This window comes from Canis lupus, chromosome 1, assembly GCF_048164855.1.
Source record: "Canis lupus baileyi chromosome 1, mCanLup2.hap1, whole genome shotgun sequence".
NCBI lineage: Eukaryota > Metazoa > Chordata > Mammalia > Carnivora > Canidae > Canis > Canis lupus.
Window position 1 is genome coordinate 60249775 of NC_132838.1, and position 27045 is coordinate 60276819.

The 27045-nt window shown below is 39.0% G+C and overlaps 1 long non-coding RNA gene across 1 annotated transcript in view; it reads left to right on the forward strand.

Moving 5' to 3' along the window:
- The first annotated feature begins 1410 nt into the window (after nt 1-1410).
- LOC140636639 (uncharacterized) overlaps nt 1411-27045 on the forward strand; it is a 255522-nt gene continuing 229887 nt past the window's right edge. Inside the window, exon 1 of the long non-coding RNA XR_012033868.1 lies at nt 1411-1992. This is a non-coding gene — a long non-coding RNA (uncharacterized lncRNA). The remainder of the gene's footprint in view (nt 1993-27045) is intronic.

Genomic DNA, 27045 nt, shown 5'->3' on the forward strand with positions numbered 1-27045 from the left:
GTCCCTTCCTGGCTTCATACTCAGCAGCCTCTCCGTTTTCTCGTCCTTCTCTCCTTGGGCACTGCCTCCCTTCCCTCCAATCCCTGCTCATGGCACCACACAGTCCAACTCCATAGTGGTGGAACCAGGAGAAGAGAAACAAGGAAATCAATTAACTGTATCACCCCAAGATGCTGGAGGAGACTCTAACTGAGCAGAATGAAGACAGTTCCTCTGTAGCCAGCACCACAGCAAGAGCCGGGCTCTCCAAACACTCTGCATGCAAATATTTTCAAATTGCCCTGTTAAAGAAAAGAGGACACCAGGCAGCCATTCATCGCCCAGATGTATTAGATCAGAGCAATGAGAGTGGGAAAGGTCAGATACTTCTTCTGTAGAGGAGAGAAGATCCCTATTCCTTATAAAGGGCAGAATGAAGATTATTCGGACAGGGAGACAGGTAGCAGCAGGCTGCTTCTGGAAAATTAATGGAGCACTGCAAGGTGCATGTGGACAAAATCCTGGCACTTGTGAGAGTGGGATGGAAAAAGGAAGAAAGGCTTCAGAACGGCTGTTTTGTAAAATGCAGGCTAGAGGTGCCCCCTGCAAGTACATGGTTGTTTACTGGTCCTCGTGCCCCGTATGTACATTGTTGAGAAACAGCAATCAAGAAAGTCCGACAAAAACAACATTTTGATGCCTGCCCCTCACTCGGCGTTGACAATTTCAAGATGGGCCCTGACGCCAGAATGCCTGGACTTGTAATTCTGGCTCCACTGCTCACTTGAGGATGATGTGACCTTGGGCAAGTCACTGGCACTTATGTGTCTCCATTTTCTTATTTACAAAACGAGAGTATTATCAGCACGTACTTCATGTGCTGCTTTTACTGTTAAATTAGTTAATATGTGTTAAATGCTTAGAATGCTCCCCGGAACAAACCAGGTGCCATCATTTGTAGAGAATGATGATGGTGATGGTGTTGATGAGGAGGAAGATGAGGAGAAGCAGGAGGAGAAAGAGCAGCAGGTGGAGGAGGACTCACAGGCATTATCTTCCCTTCAATCATCTTTTCTTACCTACTTCTACTTCTGAAACCATCCTTTCAGCCTTTAACCCCAAATCTGAGAGTCACTGTTGACTTCCTATTTTCTCTAAAGATTTCCAGAGCTCCATCCATTAGTCGACACGTTCTGTTGAGTTGACCTTCTTATGTTTATCATATCTCTCACCTCACCTCATCATTGAGGCCTTCACCCTGAGTTTGCTTCTAACCCGAGAAATTGCCAATGACTTCTTGGTCTTACCGTCCTCCCCAGATCCCTCCCCTCCATTCTGTCTCTACAATGTCATTGACCCAAGTAATGTCAAAACCTGTTCAAAAACCTTTTTGTGGCTGCCCGCTGCCTGGCAACAGTCTTTGATCTAGAATTTGGGACCTTGGGAAATTCTGACCTGCATTTCTAGACTTCTTATCATTTAGTTTATAGATATGCACTAAAAGCTCCACTCAAGCTAGATCCTAACGGTTACCTGAAACATTGTCAGTTTCAGATGATGCTACTTTTAGCTCCATGGTCCTGGGCAATTAACCAGAGTTTCAGTTTCCTCTTTTGTAAAATGGAGACAATAATAGACTGAAAGTGTGGTTGTGAAGATTAGAGGCGAACACACACGTAAAGGAGGTAGCACAGTGCCTACCGTGGAGTGAGGCCTCCATAGATGCCAGACTGATGGTGATGATGAGTGCTGTTGTTCGAGCGGTCCTTTTACACTTACCTTGCCTCTGTTTCCTTTTGACGAAACACTAGCTATCCTCCAAATTTTGCCTTTTCTCAAACCTGCCCATTTTATAGTGTTTTTTTTTATTCCATCCAACCAGATACCTTCTTTCCCTCCTCCAAACTCTCATGCGCTCCCCTTTCTTTTGAACAAAGCTCTTTTCCTGCAGCCATAAACGCTATCTCAAGAGCCACAGAGCAAATCCCCAAATAGACAATTAACCTCTTGAAGGTAAGGACCGACACTTTACTGCTTTACTTATCTTTGTGTCCCCTGCAGGATCCCCCATGATCAGAGGCAAGATCCTCAAAATGCCCCTTTAATGGACAACTTAAGTGAATCGGTAAATTAATTAGTAAGCTTAATTGATAAACCCAGTGTGCTGGATTACTTGTCATAACTCCCAGAAATCCTGCCTTTTGATTTGATAGTCATAAGTGTTAGCTATTTCCTAAAGCCCCGAGCTTCTGTAGGGGGGAAAAGCCCATCCTCAGGACAATTTGTAAAATTGTGGTATCCAAAACTCTTTGGAAAAAGCTTCACACTTTATATTTCCCTGCCGAGAGATAAAGATCAAAGTAATCAAGAGGAGCTATCAGAACCGTGTTGATACTCCTTTACGCATATTGGGGGGTGGTGCAGGGATTGCACTTTTTTTTTGTTTGTTTGTTTAAGGTGGAAAGCTCTCAGTCTGATTCTTTCTTTTTTTCCACCCTCTTTCCCCAAAAGAAACTTGACTCAAGCTTACCTTTTTCTTCCCTTTTCTCTCCTGTACTCTGGTTTTCACGTGGGTGTGCAGTGTTGGTGGAAACGTTTTTGCAACTTCCAGAGCTTCTCTGGTATAATCTGAAATCGGCCCCCCAACACACAGGGCAAGGCGAGGCAAAGGAAGAGTGGCCACTCCAGGTTGGCAGGGGTGGGGGGGGTGGGGGACAGGTTTCGGGAGCCGGGGAGCTTTGGTGCGGCCTGTGCACCTGCACCTGGAAGGTTCTGGCCGGCAGGTGCAGAGAGCTCCTGGAGTTGCAGCTGCTCAGGAGAACCACCCAGAAGCTCCCTGGCTGACTAAACCTGCCCACCACTCCCACCCCACCCCACCTCACCCCACCCCACCCCCAGTCTGGGGTGGCCTACTTCTTCTCCCGTCTCTCCCCACCCTCTGTGGATGGGAGTCAGGGAACCAGAAGGGAACTGTAAGGAGTCCCATGGGGAGACTCCCTAAGTTACATTCCCACATGTGCCCCCTGGAAAGTTTGAGCTGCGCAGAGCTGCAATTCCAGGTTTCAGAGGAAAAGCAACAGCCTTCCTCAAGCCAAAGCAGGGACTGTTTTCCTCAGTGGGCTGTTAAGCCCGGACACTGGCTTCCCTGGAGCACCCTTGGGCAAAACCAGGCCGCTTAGGCAAGGTTCTGAAAAACCAAAAAGGTGAGATAATGCAGGATATAATTTGTTCTCGGATTTATGTTTTTAATGATACTCTCCTATAGGTAGTCTATCTAAGAATTCTTGCCCCGCAAGCTGGGTAAATGAGGACAAATCTGGCTTAGCCTAAGGAAATGATTACAGATTTGTGGGCTGGTGATTAGAAAGCTCTTCATGCTTGGACCCATGGCTTGCTTAGGTACCATCTAGTGCAAAAAGGCCGGGTCACAGCACCTCTTCCCTGGAGCTGCCCTACACACCTGCTTGAAAATCGCTGACTTACACAGGTAATAGAATCCCTTTTAAAGACATCTCTCTAATGTATTTACTTTCCAGACAACCAAATACCAGGCTGCTAACAGACGAGTTGTTTGTACTTTAAAAGTTTACTGTTCCAGTTTAGGACATTCTTGATGGCATTTTATATTCTCTTTGCTGTGCAGTCAGCTGATTCATGCTGTATTCTGAAGGTTATGAGTCTCCATGTGATGTTAAGAACTATACGTCTGAACCATTAAAGAAGTGTATAAAATGCAGTGTTGCTCAGTGGAAGTATATGAACCAGAAGTATTTCATTTTATGCCATGGCTCTAGCTATATGTGTAGCTTTCGTGCACGGATAGTTCTACTTTCTTTTACTTTTGGAGTTATGGCTGTCTTCCATGTTGGAAAACATAGAACAAGGTTGCTACCAGAAAAAAACTCTTTATATTTACTCTATGTTTTTAGTTTGACTTACAAATGCCACGATCTGCTGAGTAACTGGTTTCCTGCTAGATGCCAAGAGGGCCACCAAGTTGATTGAGGTAGAGTCCCTGCTCTTTGGGAACTTAAAAGTACACCCATAACTGAAAAGCATCATAGAATGGTGTTAGACATTATTTGAAAAGTATAAAGCATTAGAAAGATTCAAAAAAAGGGAGAGAATATATTTGTTTGGGAGATCTGAAAAAACTGCATAAAAATCTTTTGAGATGTGCAACTGATAGATAAACAGATGGAGTTTGTTTGGGGTAAAGGAAATCCAGGAAAGGGAAAATTATGGATTAGGCCATATAATCTGGGAAAGTGTGGAGGTCTTTAAAGATCAGTGGGTAGAGATGGGGGTTTGTACAGGAGACGAAGGGGCTGTGCCCACCTGAGATTCTTGCTCTCTTCTCCAGTATATTGTTCCTAGGGAGTGACTATCCAGCCAAAGGCAATGTTTCCCAGATTCTCTTGGAATAGAGGCAGATGTGATGGGTTATTTCCAGGCCTCACCTGCCAGTTAGATCTTGATTCTGAAGGTGACTCTGAATGCATCATGCTGTAGTTGGTAAGCTCCTGTGGCTTGGATTCTGAATGAGTAGAGGAGAGCACTCCTTATCTTCCCTTTCCTACCTCAAGTGGAAACACTCGAGTGAATTTAGAGAGCAAGAAAAACAATCCTTCACTGTGTTTTAGGTTTTTTTGAATTTTCCTAAGGAAGCTGGAGTTTATCTTATCTAATGTGGTAGTCAAAAGGGAAAAGTGGTCCTGGCCCATGTTTTTGAGAGACAGCGTGAAACAGGAGAAACAGCTCTCAGCTAAAAACATTGATTTCACTTATTCATTTATTTACTTATTCATTAATTCATTTCACATTTACCGGGCCTTTTATTACCTGTCAAATCTTGAACTAAATACTGGGAATGCTGTGATTAATAATGCATAGTTCATGGCCTTATGAAGCTTACAGTGGCGTGCAGGAGAATAAAAAAAAAAAAAAAGAAACACAAACCCACTGAGCTGTAATGATCCACTGGAATGCCTCAGACCAGCAGGATCAGCATCACTCAGGAGTTTGTTAGAAATGCAGACTCTCAGGCCCTTTCCCAGTGATTCAAGGGAATCATAATCTGCATTTCAGCAAGATTTTTAGGTAATTTGCATGCACATTACAATTTGAGAAGCACTGGTAAAATGAGTGCTTGGTAGACATGAACAAGGGCAATGGGAACCCAGAGGAAGCATAATTAGTCCAATCTTTTATAAAAACTTTCAGAAGGCTTCCTAGGTTAGCTGATGGCCAAACTGACTTTTGGGCAGAATGTCTTAGTCATAATAATTGCGTAAATTTGGATAAGTTATGTATCACCGTCTTTTTGTTTCCTTCTTTGCACAAATGTGGCTAATACTTCAAGGTTGTTTTGAGTCTCAAGACTTATCAAGGTTGTTTTGAGGCTCAACTGAGCAATTTGTGAAAGTGCTTTGAGTATGGTGAAGCTGTACAAAAAAATGGAAAACCTACTTTTTTGGCTCTATTTGGACTGTAGTGAAGCATTGTATTCTTTGGTATAGTAATGGACTTTAGACAGTACTTAGTAAGAAAAGAGTTATCCTTTTTTTTTTTTTTTTTTCAGGAGAGTAGGGGTATTTATTCTTGACCAATACAAATTACCACTTAATGTAAAGGGCAGTAGGGATATTCTTTTTTTTTTAATAATTTTTTTTATTGGTGTTCAATTTACCAACATACAGAATAACACCCAGTGCTCATCCCATCAAGTGCCCCCTTCAGTACCCGTCACCCATTCACCCCCACCCCCTGCCCTCCTCCCCTTCCATCACCCCTAGTTCGTTTCCCAGAGTTAGGAGTCTTTATGTTCTGTCTCTCTTTCTGATATTTCCCACACATTTCTTCTCCCTTCCCTTATATTCCCTTTCACTATTATTTATATTCCCCAAATGAATGAGAACATATAATGTTTGTCCTTCTCCAATTGACTTACTTCATTCAGCATAATACCGTCCAGTTCCATCCACATTGAAGCAAATGGTGGGTATTTGTCATTTCTAATGGCTGAGTAATATTCCATTGTATACATAACCACATCTTCTTTATCTATTCATGAAAAGAGTTATCCTATATGGAAAAGTTTTCAGTACACAAAGAACTGAAAGATAATTTTTTCCTCCTATTCATTGTGGAGGAGTATAACATCTGAAAAATGGGTCAATTGTGTTGGTCAAGGATGTCCTCTAGGGTAGAAAAGTGCATTCCCTTGGGGCTGGTGGGGTCTGAACTATAACCATTTGTACCCTTGTATAGAATTTACCCAAAACATTGAGATAGTGGGGAAGGACTTGTCTTTTGACTAGGAAAAACATTAATTCCTTGGCACAAACAGAAAAATCGAACTGAGTGAGTTTATTCAGAATTAATAGTACTACAGAAGGTTAATGAAAAATAAAGAAAGAACAATAATCAATTAGTGGTATTAGTGATCCGGTATTACAGTCTTTATATAGAACTTCCTCACTACCAACAAGTATTTTTAGCGTTTATCAGGTTTCAGGCATGGCTCCAGTAGTGTATGGTCTAGTCATATAAAATGACCAGTTCATTGATGTTTCTATCCTTTGCACGTATTTTTTTCTTTGCTTGGGATGCTTTTCCTTTCCTGGGCCACCTGGGATACCTGGTACATTTGATGATTTTCCTAAAAGTTCCATTTAGACATCGTATCTGACACTATGAAGCTTTTACTGGCCAATGTAGGTCAGTTTAGACTCACCTTCCTCTATAGTCCCATGAAAAGTATATATATATATAAAAGTATATATATACTTTATATATATATATACTTTAAAGGATATATATATATATATCCTTTAAAGATTTTATATATTTGACACAGAGTATGCATAAGCATGGGGAGCAGCAGCAGGAGAGGGAGAAACAGGCTCCTCACTGAGCAGGAAGCCCAATATAAGACTCGATCCCAGAACCCTGGGACCATGACCTGACCTGAGCTGAAGGCAGACCCTTAACTGACTGATCCACCCAGGCACCCAACCCCATGAAAAGTATACTGAGTCACACTGTGATCTTTACTCCATCTGTCTTACTCACTTCCTATCCCTAGCATCTGGCATAGTGCCCAGCACAGAGTAGGGCCTAAATAATGTTTGTTGAATGAATATGAGAAAGGCTATCAACTTTAAGAATGAATATATAAACAAAGGTTATATTAATATTGATAGAAGCTTGGTTACTTATTGATGTCACTTAGGGAATCCTGTCAAATAATAATCTAAAAACATGTAAAAAGAGGTGGTTGTTTACAGATTTTAGATATTCTATCTAAAATATGCTTAGATATTAATATATATGTAACATTACAAATTCCTTAACCCAGAAATTCTACTTCTAGAAATTTATCCTAAGGAAATTAAGAATGTGCACAAAGGAGGTGCCTGGGTAGCTCAGTCAGTTGAGCAGCTGACTCTTGATTTTGGCTCAGATTGTAATTCCAGGGTTGTGAGATGGAGCCCTGCCCTGGGTTCCACGCTCAGCCAGAAATCTGCTTGAAGGTCTTTCCCTCTTCCCCTTCATCCTCCCCTTTAAAATGAATAAACAAATCTTAAAAAAAAAAAAAGAATGTGCACAGAGATCTAGCTACAAAGATGCTCATTTTATTCACCTTATAGTAACAAAAAACTATGGATGAGCTAAATGACCAACAATTGCAAATTAGTTAAATAAACTCTGATACAAAATTAAAAGTGAAAACGTAGAATATGTTTATTAATTTAGAAGGATATTTATGTTACTTTAAATGCAAAGAGCTGGTTATGAAGTAGCATATTTACTAACTTGGCATTTTATTAAAAGGAAAAATTTACATGCTTAGACAGGGAAGTTTGGGAAGAAATATTCACTAAAATGTTAATAGACATTTTCTATCATTGGTAAAATTATGGATCATTTTGATTTTTGTTATCTTCACCTGTAATTATTCAATATTCTCACATTAACATATATTAATTGGATAATCAATGTTTAAATTATAAAAGGAATCATAAGCCTTTTTGGAACAAATCATCCCCCTGAAGGCTTCTTGAGAACCTCACCTCTTTTAATGTTCCCTACATTCTATTCTTGCATGAATTTTCCTCATCCTCCAGTGGGTTCCCCAGATTATTACAGGCTTGTGAGGGAAAGGATGGAATTAAGGAATAGGAGGAAGAGGAGTCTAATTCGTTCTTTCCGTATTCCCCAAGTTTATCTGCTGAGTTTTAATCACCAGAGGTCAGTTTTTGGGCTGGTTAGGTTGTGCATTTGGGTCACCATTTGGCAGGACTTGGAGTGGAGAGTAAGATGTGAACCAGGTACTGAAGAAATTGACAAGTGAGGGCATGTGCAGTGCAGCTCTTGGATCTGATCCTGAGGAAAGGGAGAGGATTGATTGAACAGTAGAAACTCATGTTCTTCGAGAGAACATGTTTTTTTTTTTTTTCCTTCTCTTTTTCCAGGAAGGTGAGGGAGTATGATTCTAGAAGTAGCAATAAAGAATAGACAGACACCAACCACATCTACAAATCCTAAGGTACATGAGATGTGAGAAGATAAACAGGTACCCCTTCATGGTGTCAAGGGATATGGAGTCCTGGGAGAGTCAGGTTTCACTTAAGGCAAGGATGCTGTTGGTATCAGATCCAGTAATCGTCACCCTCAAGCTCAAGGGCATTTGGTGTTCCAGACATTACTGAAGAAGGATAAGACATGGTTCCTGGCTTTAGGTAACTTGTTCCAACTAGGAAGCCACACTTAGCATACACAAAAACACCTGGAAAACATTTTGCTGCTGAGCTGGAGCAATTGGCTTTCAGCCCTATTCTTTAAAACGAGCTCAGCCAGCATAATACCCTCCAGTTCCTGAGTGAAATAAGTCAATCGGAGAAGGACAAACATTATATGGTCTCATTCATTTGGGGAATATAAAAAATAGTGAAAGGGAATAAAGGGGAAAGGAGAAAAAATGAGTGGGAAATATCAGAAAGGGAGACAGAACATGAGACTCCTAACTCTGGGAAACGAACCAGGGGTGGTGGAAGAGGAGGTGGGCGGGGGATGGGGGTGACTGGGTGATGGGCACTGAGGGGGCACTTGATGGGATGAGCACTGGGTGTTATTCTATATGTTGGCAAATTGAACACCAATAAAAAATAAATTTACATAAAAAAATAAAAACCCCCCAAAATAATAAATCGCATGACATTTAAAAAAAATTAAAAAAATAAAACGAGCTCAGCTTGATCTAAGGTTTTGAATGCATCATCCTTTGAATACAATCCTTGCCTCTAAGTCCTCTTTTGGCTGGTATCTGGCCCAGCAAGCTCAAATTCCATGTCATGAAGAAGGAGTTAGACAGTGACTCTCAGTACAGTAAGGATTCAGAGGAGGCAGATCAGAGTGACAGGAAGGAGCAAGAAGGGGGAAAATGCATGAGATGGGCCAGTTCTTAAAAGATGAATAAGGTTTAATTTCTGGACACTGGAAACAATACAAGCAAAGATGTAACAGTGGGAATGAGCATGATATGAATATTATAATATTTTTATATGATAAAATTGTTTCTATTTTTCTTAGCCCATATTTTAAAGTGAAATTTATTGAGGTATAATTTACATTCATTAAAATTCACCCTTTGTAGTATGCGGTTCGAAGAGTTTTGTCAATGTAAACAGTAATGCCCAATATCACAATCAAGATACAGAACAGCGTGGTCCAACAGAGATGTAGTATAAACTATATATGTAACTTGCATTCCTAGTAGACACATTAAAAAAGTAAGAACAGGTGAAGTTTATTTTAATAATATATTTTTAATTATATACATAAAAATATATCACAGTTCAATGTGTAATCAATATAAAAGTTATTGATGTATTTTACATTATTTTTTTCATACAGAGTTTCTGAAATCTGATGTGTCTTTTATAATTATGGCACATCTCAGTTCAGACTAGTCACACTTCAAATGCTAATAGCCACACGTATCTAGTGGTTACTGTATTCAACAGTGTAGATACGGATTATTCCCTTCATGCGCAAAAGTTCTCTTGTGTTCCTTTGTAGTCAATCTGTTTTCCCCCAATTCTGTCCCCTGACAACTACTAATCTGTTTCCTGTCCCCACAGCATTAGTTAGGGTTCTCCAGAGAAATAGAGCCAAAGGGATGTATCTACTTCTGCCGACCTCTCTCTATCACTATCTATCTAGAGAGATTAAAGGAATTGGCTCATGAGATTGTGGGGTTGACAAGTCTAAAATCTGCAGGGCAAACCTAAGGCTGGAGACCTAGAGTTTATGTTGCAGGGACCTCAGGAGAGGTTCTTTTAAGGCCTTCAACTGATTGGATGAGGTCTACCCACAATGCGGAGGATAATCTGTTTTAATCAAATTCTACTGATTTACATGTTAATCATACCTAAAAACTACCTCACACCACAGGATTCAGAAATCCCACTTCTGACTATATGCCCAAAATTCTTGAAAGCAGGATCTTGAAGAGATATTTGTACAATTAATAGCATCATGTACAAGGGTCATTATTCACAATATCCAAAAAGGTGGAAGCATCACAAGTGTCCATCAACAGATGGATAGATAAAATATGGCATTTACATATAATGGAATATTATTCAGCTTTAAAAAGGAAATTGACAGATGCTACAACATGGGTATACCTTGAAGATACGCTCAGTGAGAAAAGCCAGTCACAAAAAGACAAATAGTATGATTTAACTTATATGGGTTACATAGAAAAGTCAAATTAATAAAGACGGGAAGTAGATGTATGGTTGACAGGGGATGGGGATAGAATGGAAAGGGGAGTTATTATTCAACAGGTATAGAGTTTCAGTTTTTCAAGATGAAAAGAGTTCTGGAAATTGGTTGCACAACAATGGGAATGTACTTAACATGACTGGACTGTACACTTAAAAATATTTAAAATGGTAAACTTCATGTTACATGTACTTTACTACAATTAAAAAAAGTACCTTCATAGCAGCATCTAGAGTGATGTTAGTACCCAAAACCGGGTACCATGACCTAGCCAAGCTGATGTGTAGAATTAGCTATCACACTATAGTTTTTCCTTTTCTAGGATATCAGGTAAAATGAATCATACAATATATAATCATCTGTGGCTGCTTCTTTTACTTAGCACACTACTTTTGAGATTTATGCATATTATTGGATATAACAGGAGTTTCTTCCTTTTTACTACTGAGTAGTATTCCATTGAATGGATATACTATAATTTTCTTAACCGTGTACCAGTTGATGGGCATTTGGGTTGTTTTCAGGGTTTTGCTGTTATTATTAAGGCTGCTATCAGCATTAACTTACAGATCTTGTTTCTAGTTCCTTTTGAGCAAATATTCAAGTTAATGTATCATATAGAATGCTTATGGCTGCAAATTGCAGAAGGTTGACTGAAATCAACTTGAAATCTAGAAATTTATTATTGCATTAATAAAAGTCTAAAAGAAGAATAGCTCTTAAGGGGGTTAATTCACCTGATCGTCAATATCATCAAAGACCCAAGCTCTTCCTCTCTTTCCTTTATTTTCCTGTGTGTTGGTTTTTTTCTTTGAGCTGCTCTTACTCTTGGTCACAAAATAACTGTGACAACAGTTATACCTGGATAGAACAATGTCCAGAGGTAGAAGATGGGGCTTTTACTCATATATTTTTCTCAAGATCAAGGAATCTTGCCCAGAAATCCCCCAAGGGCTTGTCTCACATTTCCTTGGTTTAGGTTGCATCAAATGTCTGGAATTGCATCACATGGAAGCCACTGATGGCAAAGACCGTGGGAGCCCTTTAGTGAGCTAAGAGCATTCAGGACCCGATCCTTTGGGACAAGGCTTGTATAATTTCCCCTGAAGCACATAACTGTGGAGGTTGAGTGTAGACACCTGAACAAAGTCAGGGTCTGCCAGCAGGAAGACTAAGTCAATATTGGATAGACAGGGTCCACATCATAAAGTCTGTCCCATGCTTACTTTCACACTTGTTGTACTGTTCCTAACTTATGACACACACTTCCCGAAACACTTTCATATCTATTACTCTATTTTTACTAAAAGATTAACAACAACAAAAAGCAGCTCCAATCCCATCCTTGAGAATAGATAACTTAAAATTGTCCTGGTTCCTCCTTCCAGACCCAGTTTTAAACGACTTCAATCATTTATTCAACAATAATCTGCTGAACTCTTATTCTGTGGAAGGCTTTGCAAGGCAAATAAGGAAGGATGAAATTGAGATTCCTGCCCTTATCACTTTACAATATAGTTTAGAAGACAAATTAAAAGCGATAAGTTAAGTAACTGCAGGGATATAAACAGTGGCTCTGCATAACTGTGCAGAGCTGGCACAGGCAGGACGATGATTAATGGTTAAATGACAGTAAGTACCATGGCAGTTCAGAGGAGGACAGGATACCTGCAGGCTGGAACGGGCTGAGAAAGCTTGCCAGCAGAGGAGGGATTATGGATGGGTCTTGACAGATAGGATTTACAGAGGCAGACAGGAGCCAGGGCGGGCCCCCAGCTGTAGCATCAGGAACTGTTTGAACAGAGCGGTGGAACAGTATGATATTTGCTTACATCCAAGATGGAGAGCAGACTCTCCAAATGGATTATTTTCACTCATTCATTAGATAAATCTTTTTTATGTGCCTATTATGTCCCTGAACTGTTCTCAGCAGAAAAGATATTGCAGGAAACCAAATAGATACAAATTCCTGTCCTCATAGAGGCTGTATTCAAGTAAAGGAATGTAGACAACCATACAGTAAGAAAAATCTGTCTCACATCACATATAGTAAAGAAAAATCAAGGAAAAGGAGGGGCAGGATGCTGGGGGAGGATATTACAATTTCAGGGATATGTCTAGACCTGGAGGTCTGAACAGGCTTCTCTGACATATGTGCACAGGGATGCAGGGCAAGGTGAGATTGCCCCCGAAGGTTTCGAGGCAGATGGTGGTGGCAAGGCTGTGAGTGTGGCAGGGGAGGAAGGATTGGAGGTCGTGCCAAGATCAGGCAGGGATAAAGGCTCCCTCTTTATTCCTGTCAGTGGTGAGGGGGAGGCTGAGACTTACTCAGAGCTCATCGGACTCCTGGCCTCTTTACTTCTGCCATTGGAGAAGGGCAGATGGGAGGGATAGCCTTAATCTTTACCAATAGTAAGAGTTAAAGTTGGAAAAATAGGCTGGAGCCAGGTTGTGGAGGGCCTTGAAAACCAGGGTAAGGATCAGATGGAGTGTTGGTGAGCTAGGAGATAGTTGAATTCTTGTTTGCTTGAATACCTGTTTGTCAGCACCATGAAAGCAAAGTATAGAATGGGCCCTCTCGAATACTTCCTTAAGTCAAGCGTCTCCTAATTTTTTTGAAGCTCCGGATGTGTTACAATACAGAAAAAATCCAAAAGAGGTGGGCAAAAATTGTGGCCTATTTAAATTGTTTGAATTTAATAAATTAAGGGTTTTTTTTAAAAAAATATTTTATTTATTTATTCATGAGAGACAGACAGAGAGAGAGAGAGAGAGAGAGAGAGAGAGGCAGAGACACAGGCAGAGGGAGAAGCAGGCTCCACATAGGGAGCCTGATGCGGGACTTGATCCTGGGACTCCAGGATCACACCCTGGGCCGAAGGCAGGTGCTGAACCGCTGAGCCACCCAGGGATCCCCCCAAATTAAAGTTTTTATCAGACAATAACACCATGTGATATAATTGTGCTTCCTATGAGACATTACAAGATTTATTGAAGAATAGTTAGTTCAAAATGCCTGGTAGGTTTGGTCATGGGACTATTATTTAAAACTATATGACAAATACCTTCTTTCAATCCCATCAGTTTGTCTCCGCATCTGTGTGTGCAACCTCATTTGGGTTTAATAACCCTCTACTTTGGACCAAACTTCAACTTCAGCTGATTTCCCATTTGTTCATTGTCGGGTCTTTCATCATTCTCTGTCCTCTGCTGTCACTGTCCTTTTGACTTTTATTTGTTTAATGACTTTTGACCAGCCCTGTTACTGATGTGACCCTCGTGTTTTGTCTGTATCCTGGTTTCCTGATTCTGGCTCCTTGCCTAGATCCCTCGACCTGCTGCCATTCACAGCCTGGCATGACAGATGGCCATAGGCTAATGGCAAGGGCACTCCATCAGAGCCTTGGCACTGCAGTCATTTAAGGTGTGAGACAAGCAGCAGAGGAGAAAACATGAATAGGTAGCTTGATGCTTTTCATGGTTTCTATATTGTGCCAGTTCTTGGCTGGGCTGCTTGTTGTCCACTTATGTGAACAACTGTAAATGAGACCTTAGGTAAATGGAATCTCCCTTTGGGTCATATTGCAAATTATTTTAATTCAGTGCATGCTTGTTCTGGGTCAGTCCTGCACAAAGCTGTGCTGGATACTGAGGGGGATACAAGGTTGACATAACACTGTTACTGCCCTGAAGGAGCTTAGAGTCCAAGAAGGGATATGCCCACGCAACTAGCAAATGATAGTAAAAACTAAGATGGGAAAGTCCTACGGCACAGATCCAAACCAAACTGCCCGGAGCACACAGACAAAGCCATTAACTTGACAAGGTGAAGGATTCACTGAGGGATTTAGGTTGTAGTTCTAGTTGTGATCTATGCACTTCTGTGTCTTGAGACCCATACGCACAACATTAGTTTCTGCTAATTCTTCTGATCACTGTGTCAGACTCATTATTTCAGGAGTAGAATGAGTTTTTAGATACAATCAGCACAATAAAGAATTTATTCTACAGATAGAAAGTGCATTATATTTATAGAAGAGGAAGTGACGATAAAAAAGGGTGAAGGAGAAATAGCTCATTATGGTAAAACAATGGCACGTATTGATCAATATAAGGTTTGATCAAAACATTGACCTTCAATGTTTAAAGTCAAACAGTATGTAGAATATTTTGGTCATAGGTCCAGTGTGTCAACTTCAATAGTCACTTAACCGTTTTCAGGTGCAACTCATTGCTTAAAAACAAAAATGTCTATCCTCAACTTATTATATGTGCTCACAATTGATTAGGAAAAACTCTTTAAGAGGTGCCTGGGTGGCTCTGCCGGTGAGCGTTGGACTCGATTTTGGCTCAGGTCATGATCTCAGCATGGTGAGATGGAGCCCCTGCTCCAGCTCCGTGCTCAGTGTGGAGCCTGCCTGGGATTCTCTCTCTCTCTTCCTTTCCTTTCATTCCTCCCCCTGCGTGCTCTTATGCTCTCTCTCTCTAAAACAAAAACAAAGAAAAAGAAGAAAAAACTCTTTAAAATGCTTGGAAGTTACAGTAAAAGATTTTTCTCCTTGGAGAAGTACACCATTATCAATTCCTTTAAATGTTCTAAGTGGTATTCCTAACATTTATTTTAAAATGGCTGTATTAGGGATGCTTGGTTGGCTCAGCAGTTGAGCATCTGCCTTTGGCCCAGGGCATGATCCCAGGGTCCCGGGATCGAGTCCCACATCAGGCTCCCTGCATGGAGCCTGCTTTTCTCTTTGCCTGTGTGTCTGCCTCACTCTCTGTGTCTCTCATGAATAAATAAAATAAAATCTTTAAAAAAATAAAAATGCCAGTATTAATAGAACTATGCTACTATTTTGATAAAAACAAACAATGACAATTTTAATCCCACAGGAAAATATGCAGAGTTTTTTTTTTTTTTTTTGTAAAATCTAGGTTTTAAACACTAACTGGCTTCTACATTTCCTACCAATATTTGCTCAGAGAAATATTGTATATACATGAATTTTTGCAGATAGGCTCGTACATGTGTATAGAAAAAACATTCTGCTTATTATCCTGCTTCACATTATGATTCTCTATGCATACAAATTAAGGTGTGCAGGTCATAGAACTTTACTTTTCTAAAACTATAGTTTCTATTTCAACCTTCCATATTTTTGAGATGGTGCAAATTTAATTTTATCAACCTGGAGGTTCCTCTTATATCCCTCAGAGTCGTGGCTAAGACCTAGGGGTCCTCACTCTGTCAAGATATTGGAAACTAGTTTGTCTAGTACTCAGTGACATCTGTCCATCTATATATATACATATCAGAAAAGATATTCTTTATTCTTGTTCTTAATTATCCTAAGGAAAAAACCCAATTTACAGCTTAAGTTATCCCAATGCATTAAATAATTTGCTGTTTTACTTTTATGTATCTCATTAAGCATTCATCCAAATGGTCTATACATATGTGATATCTTCATGAAACAAAATGAAACTGTGGTAAATACAGTCTGAGTTTCAATTTATTTTTAGATATACCTGATGGAGACATTTAAAGTCTTTTTTGAAAGTAGGTATGGATATAAATAAATAAAAATTGCTATATGATTGATGAATTTGTAAACTTAATTATTTATAATCTTATTTTCCCCAGAATGGATTTCGGGAAGCTAACAGAAATGAATGCGGTAATATATCATGATAAAATAAGTATATAAGAATAAATCATACAATAAGTTTATGGAAAATTGCTAGAACTGGATTGCAGATTTAATTCTGAGTTTTTGTAGAGGCAAAGTAAAGAGGAGATCACCATTTATGGAAGGATTCATGTATCGACTCAGTACCATTCAAGGGGTTGCCCTAATACCCTAATGCCTTGGAGAGGGGTCTCTGGTAGATCTTCATGCATAAGACCTCGTGATGTCATGGGCAACGTCCTCAATGCCATCCTTAAAACCAGTCTAATACTGTCAGGGGCAGTTCATGAACAGTCACTGCTTAAGGCACCAAAGCAGTGTTGCTTAAGTACTGACTTTGCTGGTGTGGCTTCAAGGAAACAGTATCTGAAATATCCAGAGGGATAGAAGTGGAGTTGGCATTTAGCTCAACTGAACACTTTTGTCTGTGGTTAAAGGAAGGCAGGGTTTATACATCCAACAAAAACCACTCAGGCATAGTTTTGGTATTCAGAGGTTCCTCTCCCTCATTAGTTGAAACCCAACTGTTGACTCACTTAGTTTCAAGCGAAAAACAGTCACTGTGTGACCTTAGAGTTCAGGGTAGAGCAGTTTTGGGGCCCAGAACAAGGAGAATGAAAAGCAGACTCATCACCTGTGTGATCTGTGATGTGGCTTTCAGACAGTGCTGTTATCAGCAGGTGCCATCTGGTTACTGCCTATTTTTGTTCAATATTTTTGCAGGTAGGTGTGGAGCTCACTTGTTTCTGAGCTACTCAAAGGGGGTGTATACAGTAAACATGTAAATGTCACATATTTCAAAAGGAACAAGTTAAAAATATTTATTATTATTATCATTATTTGCTTTCTATAAATTTTGGTGGTCCAAGACCAAGGCCTACGTATTTGGTACACTGTGGGCATATTCCAAAGTATGCTCATGAGGGTTTTAGGAGTCTCCTGCTTCAGATCCACTCTCTTGTATCCAGACCCACTAGTGCCTTGGAAATCTGAGAAAGTCTTTGCTGGTACAATAGTCCTTATGAATGGCAAACATTTATTTACGTATCTGATTCTGCATTATTTTTGCAAACTCCCTGTGAACAGGAACTAGTTATTTGACTTAGATATATTTGTAAAAACTTTTAACTTTAAAATATTTTAGAGGTTTTTGTAAATATAAGAACATTCAGAGAATAAGTCTTCACCATATATCCACCAATTAACATTAACAAAGGGTCATATTTTCTCAGTCTTTTGTTGGCAAGGCAGAGTGTTGAGGTATAATTTGTATACAGTAAGGTGCATAGATCTTCAGTGTGCACTACAAAAGATGGTGACAATTGTACATGCACACATTTAACAACTAGCCAAAGCAAGATATTACTGTCTCAGGAGTCCAAGAAGTTCCCTGAAGCCACTCTTGCATCCATTGCCTGTCACAGTAGAGCACCATTCCTGATTTTCTTTCTGATTTTCTATCAGCTCAGATGAATTTTGCCTGTTTTTGGACTTCATATACATTAAATCATATGGTATGATTTGTGTCTGGCTTATTTCACTCAGCATAGTGTTTTCTAAATTCACTTGTGTTGGTACCTATTACAACAATTTCTATCTTTTCATTGATGAATTGTGTTTCATTGTATTTATTCATTCTCCCTATAGATGTAAGATGTTTGGGTCATTTCTAGTTAAGGCTACTGCGAGGATTCTTGTAAACATCTTCCTGTGAACATATGTTTTCTTTTCTTTCTCTTTTTCTTTCCTTCTTTTCTTTTTTGGAGGGGGTAAGGATTTAGGAGTGGGAATGCTGAGTCAGAGGGTAGGTGTATGTTTAATTTGACAAGAAAATGCCAAATTGCTTTCCAAAGTGGCTGTAGCATTTTATACTCCCACCAGCAATGTGCAGGAGTTCTGGTTGATTCACATCCTCCTCAACAGTAGGTGTTGTCAGTCTTTTCAATTTTAGTCGTTCTAGCGATTTTATTTTGCATTTTCCCGACGATAAAGATGCGATTACCTTTTCATGTGCTTATTGGACATTTGTATATCTTTTCTCTTGAAGTGTCTGTTCAAGTCTTCTGCGCCTTTCTGTTTTTTTTTTTTCCTTTTGTTTGGTTGTCTATTTATTCCTTTGTTGTAGGAATTCTTTATACTCTGGATACAGAATATCAGATATGTATTGCAAATATGTTTTCCCTTCTGTGACTTCCCTTTTAATTTTTTGCCTTTCCCAATTTGTAAAGATATTCTCCAGTGTTTTCTTTTAGAAGCTCTAGAGTTTTAGCTTTTCTTGTAGGTCTAAAATTCATCTTGAATTTTTTGTGTATGGTTTCAGAGAGGATGGGGCTCTCCCCCCGCCCCCTCTATCTCATATGGGTATCTAGATACCACAGAACCATTTATTGAGAGGATTTTATTTCCCCATTGAGGTGCTTTGGTGCTTTGCTGAAAATCAATGGAATGTGGAAGTGTGGTTTATTTCTGAATTGTCTATTCTGTGACATCGATCTGTTTCTCTGTCCTTATGCCAGTGCCACTCTGTCTTAATTCCTGTAGCTTTTGATCAAGTTTTGAGGTGACCTAATCTCAGTCTTCCAGCTTTATTTTTCTTCTTCAAGACTCTTTTGGCAATTGAGGAACATCTTATTTCCAAAGTAATTGAAATGTTGGCTTGTAAAATTCCCTAAAGATCTCTAATCTAAGGGATTATGATTAGGATTGCATTGAATATATACATGAATTTAGGGAGAATTGACATCTTAATAATACTGATTCTTCTAATCTAATACTATGGTATATCTCTTCATTTATTTAAATATTTTAAAGTTTTTCACAACAATATTTTTTTTTGTCATTGTCAACATAGAAGTTGTTTCTAATACTATGGCAAATGGAATTAGCATTTAAATATACCTCATAGCCAGGAAGTAATAAAATTCTAATTGAGTGGTGAATTCTGAAAAAAAGGAATTTAGTGCAAAATTACTTGAATAAGTGAATTGCAAGTAAATTCAGAAGTCACTGGTTATTAGTCAGAAGTTCCAGGCTATTTCTAAGGCACCTTGATATTGCCTAATCGTGGAGATTTTAGAAGTTCTATGAATTATATGTCATTGAGATAATGGCTTTATTTGGTTCATTAAAATGATAAGTCGATCTGAAAAATTTGATCATTGCAGCAGATGCTCCTTCATATCACAGCAATTATAAGGAAGGCCTTTTCATTCTCACACACAAAAAATTACAAAACATGATTTTTGCATATAAGTTGTAATCATAATTCTACCTTAAAATTTATAATTGATTTAATTAATCAATTCATGTATGAGGTGATATTTTCTCTAAGTTAATTTAGATTTGTTATAGAAATAATAAGACCAACGAATGATGAATTAAAATTGTTTTTACCAATGTGTAATTTATAAAACAGATAGAAATCTCCTTGATGGGAAGGAAATACTGATAAAATACTGAAAGCTCATTAATTTTATTTAATTCATGCGTGTGTCTATCCACTTATATATCACAGTTCATATTTACGATAAAATTAATATTATTATAAATATACAAAGATTCAACCTTTAGATAAAATTAATTTTATTTTTCAGAAATTAATGAGTGATAATGAAAAACTTGTGACATGGGAAAAGTTCATTTTACATCCTTTTTTTTCCAAATTTTTACTTAAATTCTAGTTGATTAACATACTGTGCAATATTGGTTTCAGGAGTAAAATTCAGTGATTCATCACTTATATACAACACCCCGTGCTCATCATAACAAGAACCCTCCTTAATACCCATTGCCCATTAAGCCCATTCCCCTCCCCGTCTTCCCCCATCAATACTGAGTTTATTCTCTATCTTTTTAATAAGGCTGGCTAAAGGTTTATCTATCTTATTAATTCTTTCAAAGAACCAACTCCTGGTTCTGTTGATCTGTTCCACAGTTCTTCTGGTCTCGATTTCGTTGAGTTCTGCTCGAATCTTTATTAACTCCCTTCTTCTCTTGGGTGTAGGATCTATTTGCTGTTTTTTCTCTAGCTCCTTTATGTGTAAGGTTAGCTTTTGTATTTGAGTTCTTTCCAGTTTTTGAATGGATGCTTGTATTGCGATGTATTTCCCCCTTAGGACTGCTTTTGCAGCATCCCAAAGATTTTGAACGGTTGTATCTTCATTCTCATTAGTTTCCATGAATCTTTTTAATTCTTCCTTAATTTCCTGGTTGACCCTTTTATCTTTTAGCAGGATGGTCCTTAACCTCCACGTGTTTGAGGTCCTTCCAAACTTCTTGTTGTGATTTAGTTCTAATTTCAAGGCATTATGGTCTGAGAATATGCAGGGGACAATCCCAATCTTTTGGTATCGGTTCAGACCTGATTTGTGACCCAATATGTGGTCTATTCTGGAGAAAGTTCCATGTGCGCTTGAGAAGAATGTGTATTCAGTTGAGTTTGGATGTAAAGTTCTGTAGATATCTGTGAAATCCATCTGGTCCAGTGTATCATTTAAAGCTCTTGTTTCTTTGGAGATGTTGTGCTTAGAAGACCTATCGAGTATAGAAAGAGCTAGATTGAAGTCACCAAGTATAAGTGTATTATTATCTAAGTATTTCTTCACTTTGGTTAATAATTGATTGATATATTTGGCAGCTCCCATATTCGGGGCATATATATTGAGGATTGTTAAGTCCTCTTGTTGAATAGATCCTTTAAGTATGATATAGTGTCCCTCTTCATCTCTCACTACAGTCTTTGGGGTAAATTTTAGTTTATCTGATATAAGGATGGCTACCCCTGCTTTCTTTTGAGGACCATTCGAATGGTAAATGGTTCTCCAACCTTTTATTTTCAGGCTTAGGTGTCCTTCTGTCTAAAAGGAGTCTCTTGTAGACAGCAAATAGATGGGTCCTGCTTTTTTATCCAGTCTGAAACCCTGCGCCTTTTGATGGGGTCATTAAGCCCGTTCACATTCAGAGTTACTATTGAGAGATATGAGTTTAGTGTCATCATGATATCTATTCAGTCCTTGTTTTTGTGGACTGTTCCACTGAACTTCTTCTTAAAGGGGAATTTTAAGAGTCCCCCTTAAAATTTCTTGCAGAGCTGGTTTGGAGGTCACATATTCTTTTAGTTGCTGCCTGTCTTGGAAGCTCTTTATCTCTCCTTCCATTTTGAATGAGAGCCTTGCTGGATAAAGTATTCTTGGTTGCATGTTCTTCTCATTTAGGACCCTGAATAGATCCTGCCAGCCCTTTCTGGCCTGCCAGGTCTCTGTGGAGAGGTCTGCTGTTACCCTAATACTCCTCCCCATAAAAGTCAGGGATTTCTTGTCTCTTGCTGTTTTAAGGATCTTCTCTTTATCTTTGGAACTTGCAAGCCCGAGCCCCCCGAGCTGCTCCCGCCCCGCAGCCCCCTCCGCGGAGCCGCCGCCCGAGTCCCCCCCCGAGCTGCTCCGGGTCCCGCCGTGCGCGCTGCAGCCCTTAGGGAGCTCGGCGCACTCTCCCGGGGCGCAGGTGTCTGTTAGTGTCCCCGGGAGCCCGAGGGCATCCCCGCCCTCCTGGGTCCTGCTCCACCTCCCCGCGAGCCCCTTTCTGCCCGGGAAGGTCGGTGCAGCTCCTGCTCCTCCGGGCCGGGGCTCTCCTGTCCTGGGGACACTCGCCCCGGCCTCAGCCCGGCTCCTCGCGGGGCCCCTCCCCCTCGAGGCCTTTGTTTCTTTACTTCTTTTTCCCCGTCTTCCTACCTTGATAGAAGCGCGAACTCTTCTCACTGTTGCATTCCAGGTGTTCTCTCTTTAATTCTCAGGCCGAATTCATAGATTTTCAGGATGATTGGAAGGTTTTCTAGGTAATTTGGTGGAGACAGGTGATTTGGGGACCCTACTCTTCCGCCGTCTTGCTCCTCCCCCTATTCTCTATCTTTAAGAGTCTCTTACGGTGTATCTCCCTGTCTCTTTATTTTTCCCTCTCCCATATGCTCATCTGTTTTGCTTCTTAAATTCCAAATGAGTGAAATCATATGATATTTGTCGTTCTCTGCCTTATTTCGCTTAGCATAATATACTCTAGCCCCATCCATGTTGTTGCAAATGGCAAGATTTCATTCTTTTTGATGGCTGAGGAATATACAAGTAATATATGTATGTACATGCACTTGTATATACACACACCACATCTTCTTTATCCATTCATCAGTTGATGGACATTTGGGCTCTTTCCATTATCTGGCTAATGTTGATAATACTGCTATAAATATCAGAGTGCATGTACCCCTTCAAATCTATATTTTTGTATCCTTTGGGTAGATGTTTAGTAGTACAATTGCTGGGTCATATGAAGTTCTATTTTAAACTTTTTGAGGAGCCTTCATATTGTTCTCCAGACTGACTTTGCATTCACAGGTCTGCATTCCCACCAACAGTGCAAGAGGATTCCCCTTTCTCCACATCCTCACCAACATTTGTTGTTTCTTGTGTTGATAATTTAGCCATTCTGACAGGTGTGAGATGGTATCTCTTTATGGTTTTGATGTGTATGTATTTTCCTGATGATAAGTAATATTGAGCATCTTCTCATGTGTCTGTTAGCCATCTGATGTCTTTGGAAGAGTGTTCACGTCTTCTGCCCATTTCTTGACTGTATTATTTGTTTTTTGGGTCAGCTTGATCAATTCTTTATAGATTTTGAATACTAACCCTTTTTCACACATGTCATTTACAAATATCTTCTCCCATTCGTAGGCTAGCTTTTAGTTTTGTTGTTTCTTTCAGAAGCTTTTTATCTTGATGAAGTCCCAATAGTTCATTCTTTTGTTTCCTTTTCCTCTGGTGGTGTGTCTAGTAAGAAGTTGTGATGACTGAGGTCAGAGAGGTCTTCTGGTTGGTGCCTGTATTCTTGAAGATTTTGATGGCTTCCTGTCTCACATTTAGGTCTTTCATCCATTTTGAATTTATTTTTGTGTATGGTGTATGAAAGTGGTCCAGTTTCATTCTTCTGTGTGTGCCTGTCCAGTTTTCCCAACACCATTTGTTGAAGAGACTTTCTTTTTTTCCATTGAATATCCTTTCCTGCTTTGTTGAAGATTAGTTAACCATGTAGTTGTGGGTCCCTTTCTGGGTTTTCTGTTCCATTCCATTGATTTTTGCGTCTGTTTCTGTTCCAGTACCACACTGTCTTGATGATTTACAGCTTTGTAATGTAGCTTAAAGTCTGGTATTGTGATGCCTTCTGTTTTTTCTTTCTTTTTCAGAATTGCTTTGGTTACTGTGGATCTTTTGTGGCTCCGTGCATATTTTAATATAGTTTGTTCTAGCTCTGTGAAAAATGCTGGTGGTATTTTGATAGAGATTACATTAAAATGTAGATTGCTTTGGATAATATAGACATTTTAACAATGTCTGTTCTTCCAATCCACCAGCATTCCTTGTGTCCATTTCTTTGTGTCCTCTTTAATTTCTTCATCAGTGTTCTATCATTTTCAAAGTACAGATCTTCAATTTCTTTCATCAGTGTTCTGGAGTTTTCAAAGTACAGATCTTTTACTTCTTTGTTTAGGTTTGCTCCTAGGTATCTTATTGTTTTTGGTGCAATTACAAATGGAATCAATTCCTTGCTTTCTTTTTCTGCTGCTTTATTATTGGTGTCTAGAAATGTAACAGATTTCTGTATGTTATTTTTATTTCCTGAGACTTTGCTGAATTCATGTGTTCTAGCAATTTTTTGGTGGAGCCTTTTGGGTTTTCTACATAGACTATCATGTCATCTGCAATTAATGAAAATTTGATTTCTTCCTTGCCAATTTTGATGTCTCTTATTTCTTTTTGCTGTCTGATTGCTGAGGCTAAGACTTCCAGTACTATGTGGTGAGAGTGGGCATCCATGTTTTGTTCCTGACCATAGAGGAAAGGTTCTCAGTTTTTCCCTATTGAGAATGATATTAGCTGTGGGTCTTTCATATGTATCCTTTATGATGTTGAGGTATGTTCCATCTATCCCTACCTTGTCGAGGGTTTTTATCAAAATGGATGCTGTATTTTGTCAAATGCTGTTTTTTGCATCTATTGAGGATCATATGGTTCTTACCCTTTCTTTTATTAATGTGGTATATCACATTGATTTGTGAATATATCCAACCTTGCAGCCCAGTAATAAATCCCATTTGATTACAGTGGATAATTCTTTTGATATACTGTTGGATTCAATTTGCTAGTATCTTGCTGAGGATTTTTGCATCCATGTTCATCAGGGATATTGGTCTGTAATTCTCCTTTTGAGTGGAGTCTTTGTCAGGTTTTGGTATCAAGGTATTGTTGGTCTCATAGAAGGAGTTTGGAAGTTTTCCTTCCATTTCTATTTTTCTGGAACAGTTTGAGAAGAATAGGTATTAACTCTCCTTTAAATGTCTGGTAGTATTCCTCTGGGAAGCCATCTGGCCCTGGACTTTTGTTTGTTGGGAGACTTTTGATTTTGTTTCAATTTCTTTGCTGGTTTGGTTCTGCTAAAATTTTCTATTTCTTCCTGTTTCCTTTTTGGTAGATTGTATGTTTCTAGGAATTTTTCCATTTCTTCCAGATTGCCTAATTTGTTGGCATATAATTGCTCATAATATTCTCTTATAATTGTTTGTATTTCTGTGGGGTTGGTTGTGATCTCTCCCCTTTCATTCATAACTTTATTTATTTGGGTCCTTTCTCTTTTCCTTTTTCTAAGTCTGCCTAGGGGTTTATCAATTTCATTCTTTCAAAAAACTAGCTCTTAGTTTTGTTGATTTCTTCTACTGTTTCTTTTGCTTCTATGTAATTTATTTCTTCTCTAATCTTTATTATTTCCCTTCTTCTGGCTTCAGGCTTTGTTTGCTCTTCCTTTTCTATCTCCTTTGGGTGTAAGGTTAGGTTGTATATTTGAGACTTTTCTTGCTTCTTGAGGTTGGCCTGTATTGCAATATACTTCCCTCTTAGGGATGCCTTTGCTGCATCCCAAAGGTTTTGGACTACATGTTTTCATTTTTATTTGCTTACATGTAACTTTTTTATTTTGCCTTTAATTTTCTGGTTAATTATTCTCTAGCAGGATGTTCTTTAGCCTCCATATATTTGTGGTCTTCCCAATTTTTTAAAAAAGATTTTATTATTTATTCATGAGAGACAGAGAGACAGAGAGATAGAGGGAGAAGCAGGCTCCATGCAGGGAGCCTGATGTGGGACTCAATCCTGGGACTGTGGGATCACTCCCTGAGCCTAAGGCAGATAGATGCTCAACCACTGAGCCACCCAGGTGTCCCAGTAGTCTTCCCAATTTGTTTCCTTGTGATTAACTTCAAGTTCCATAGTGTTATGGTCTGAAAGTATGGATGGTATGATCTCAGTCTTTTTATACTTGTTGAGGGCTGATTTGTGACCCAGTATGTGATCTATTTATGAGAATTCTTCTGTGTGTACTTGAAAAGTATCTGTATTCCACTGCCTTAGGATGAAATGTTCTGAATATATCTCTTAAGTCCATCTGGTTCAGTGTGTCATTCACAGCCATTGTTTCCTTGTTAATTTTCTGAATAGATGATCTGTCCATTGCTGAAAGTGGGGTATTAAAGTCCTCCACTGTTATTGTATTGCTATCAAGGAGTTTTTTGGTGTTTGCTACTAATTGATTTATGTATTTGGGTGCTCCTAAGTTGGGGGCATAAATAATTACAATTGTTAGATCATGTTGTTGGGTAGACCCTTTCATTATGATATAATGGTCATCTTCATCTCTTGTTACAGTCTTTATTATAAAATTTAGTTTTTCTGATATAAATATGTCTACTCTAGCTTTCTTTTGACATCTATCAGCCTGATAGATGGTTCTCCATTCCCTCATTTTCCATCTGCAAGTGTCTTTATATTTAAAATGAGTCTCTTGTAGACAGCATATAGATGAATCTTTTTTTAAATCTGTTCTGATACTCTAAGTCTTTTGATGGGGGCATTTAGTCCATTTCTACTCAGAGTAATTATTGAAAGATATGAATTTAGTGCCATTGTGTTACCTGTAAAGTTCATGTTTCTGGTGATGTTTTCTGTTCCTTTCTAATCTTTGTTGCTTTTGGTCTTTTTTTTCCCCCTCACTCAAAGAGTCCTCTTTAATATTCTTTGCTGGGCTGCTTTAGTGGTCATGAACTGCTTTAGTTTTTGTCTGGGAAACTCTTTATCTCTCCTTCTATTTTATCCTTGCTGGGTAAAGTGTTCTTGGCTGCATGTATTTCACATTCAGGATGTTGAATATATCCTGTCACTGTCTTCTGGCCTGCTAAGTTTCTGTGGACAGATCTGCTGTGAACCAGATCCATCTTTCTTTGTACATTAGGTTGTTTTTTGTTTGTTTGTTTGTTTTCCCCCTTGCTGCTTTCAGGATTATTTCTTTGTCCGTATATTGTGTGAATTTAGCTATAAAATGCCTTGATGATGGTTGGGTTTTGTTGAATTTAATGGGAGTCCTCTGTGCTTCTTAGATTTTGATGTCTGTGTTGTTCCCCATGTTAGGGAAATTTTCAGCTATAACTTGCTCAAATAAATCTTCTGACCCTTTTCCTTTCTTTATCTTCTGGGACTACTATGATATGAAT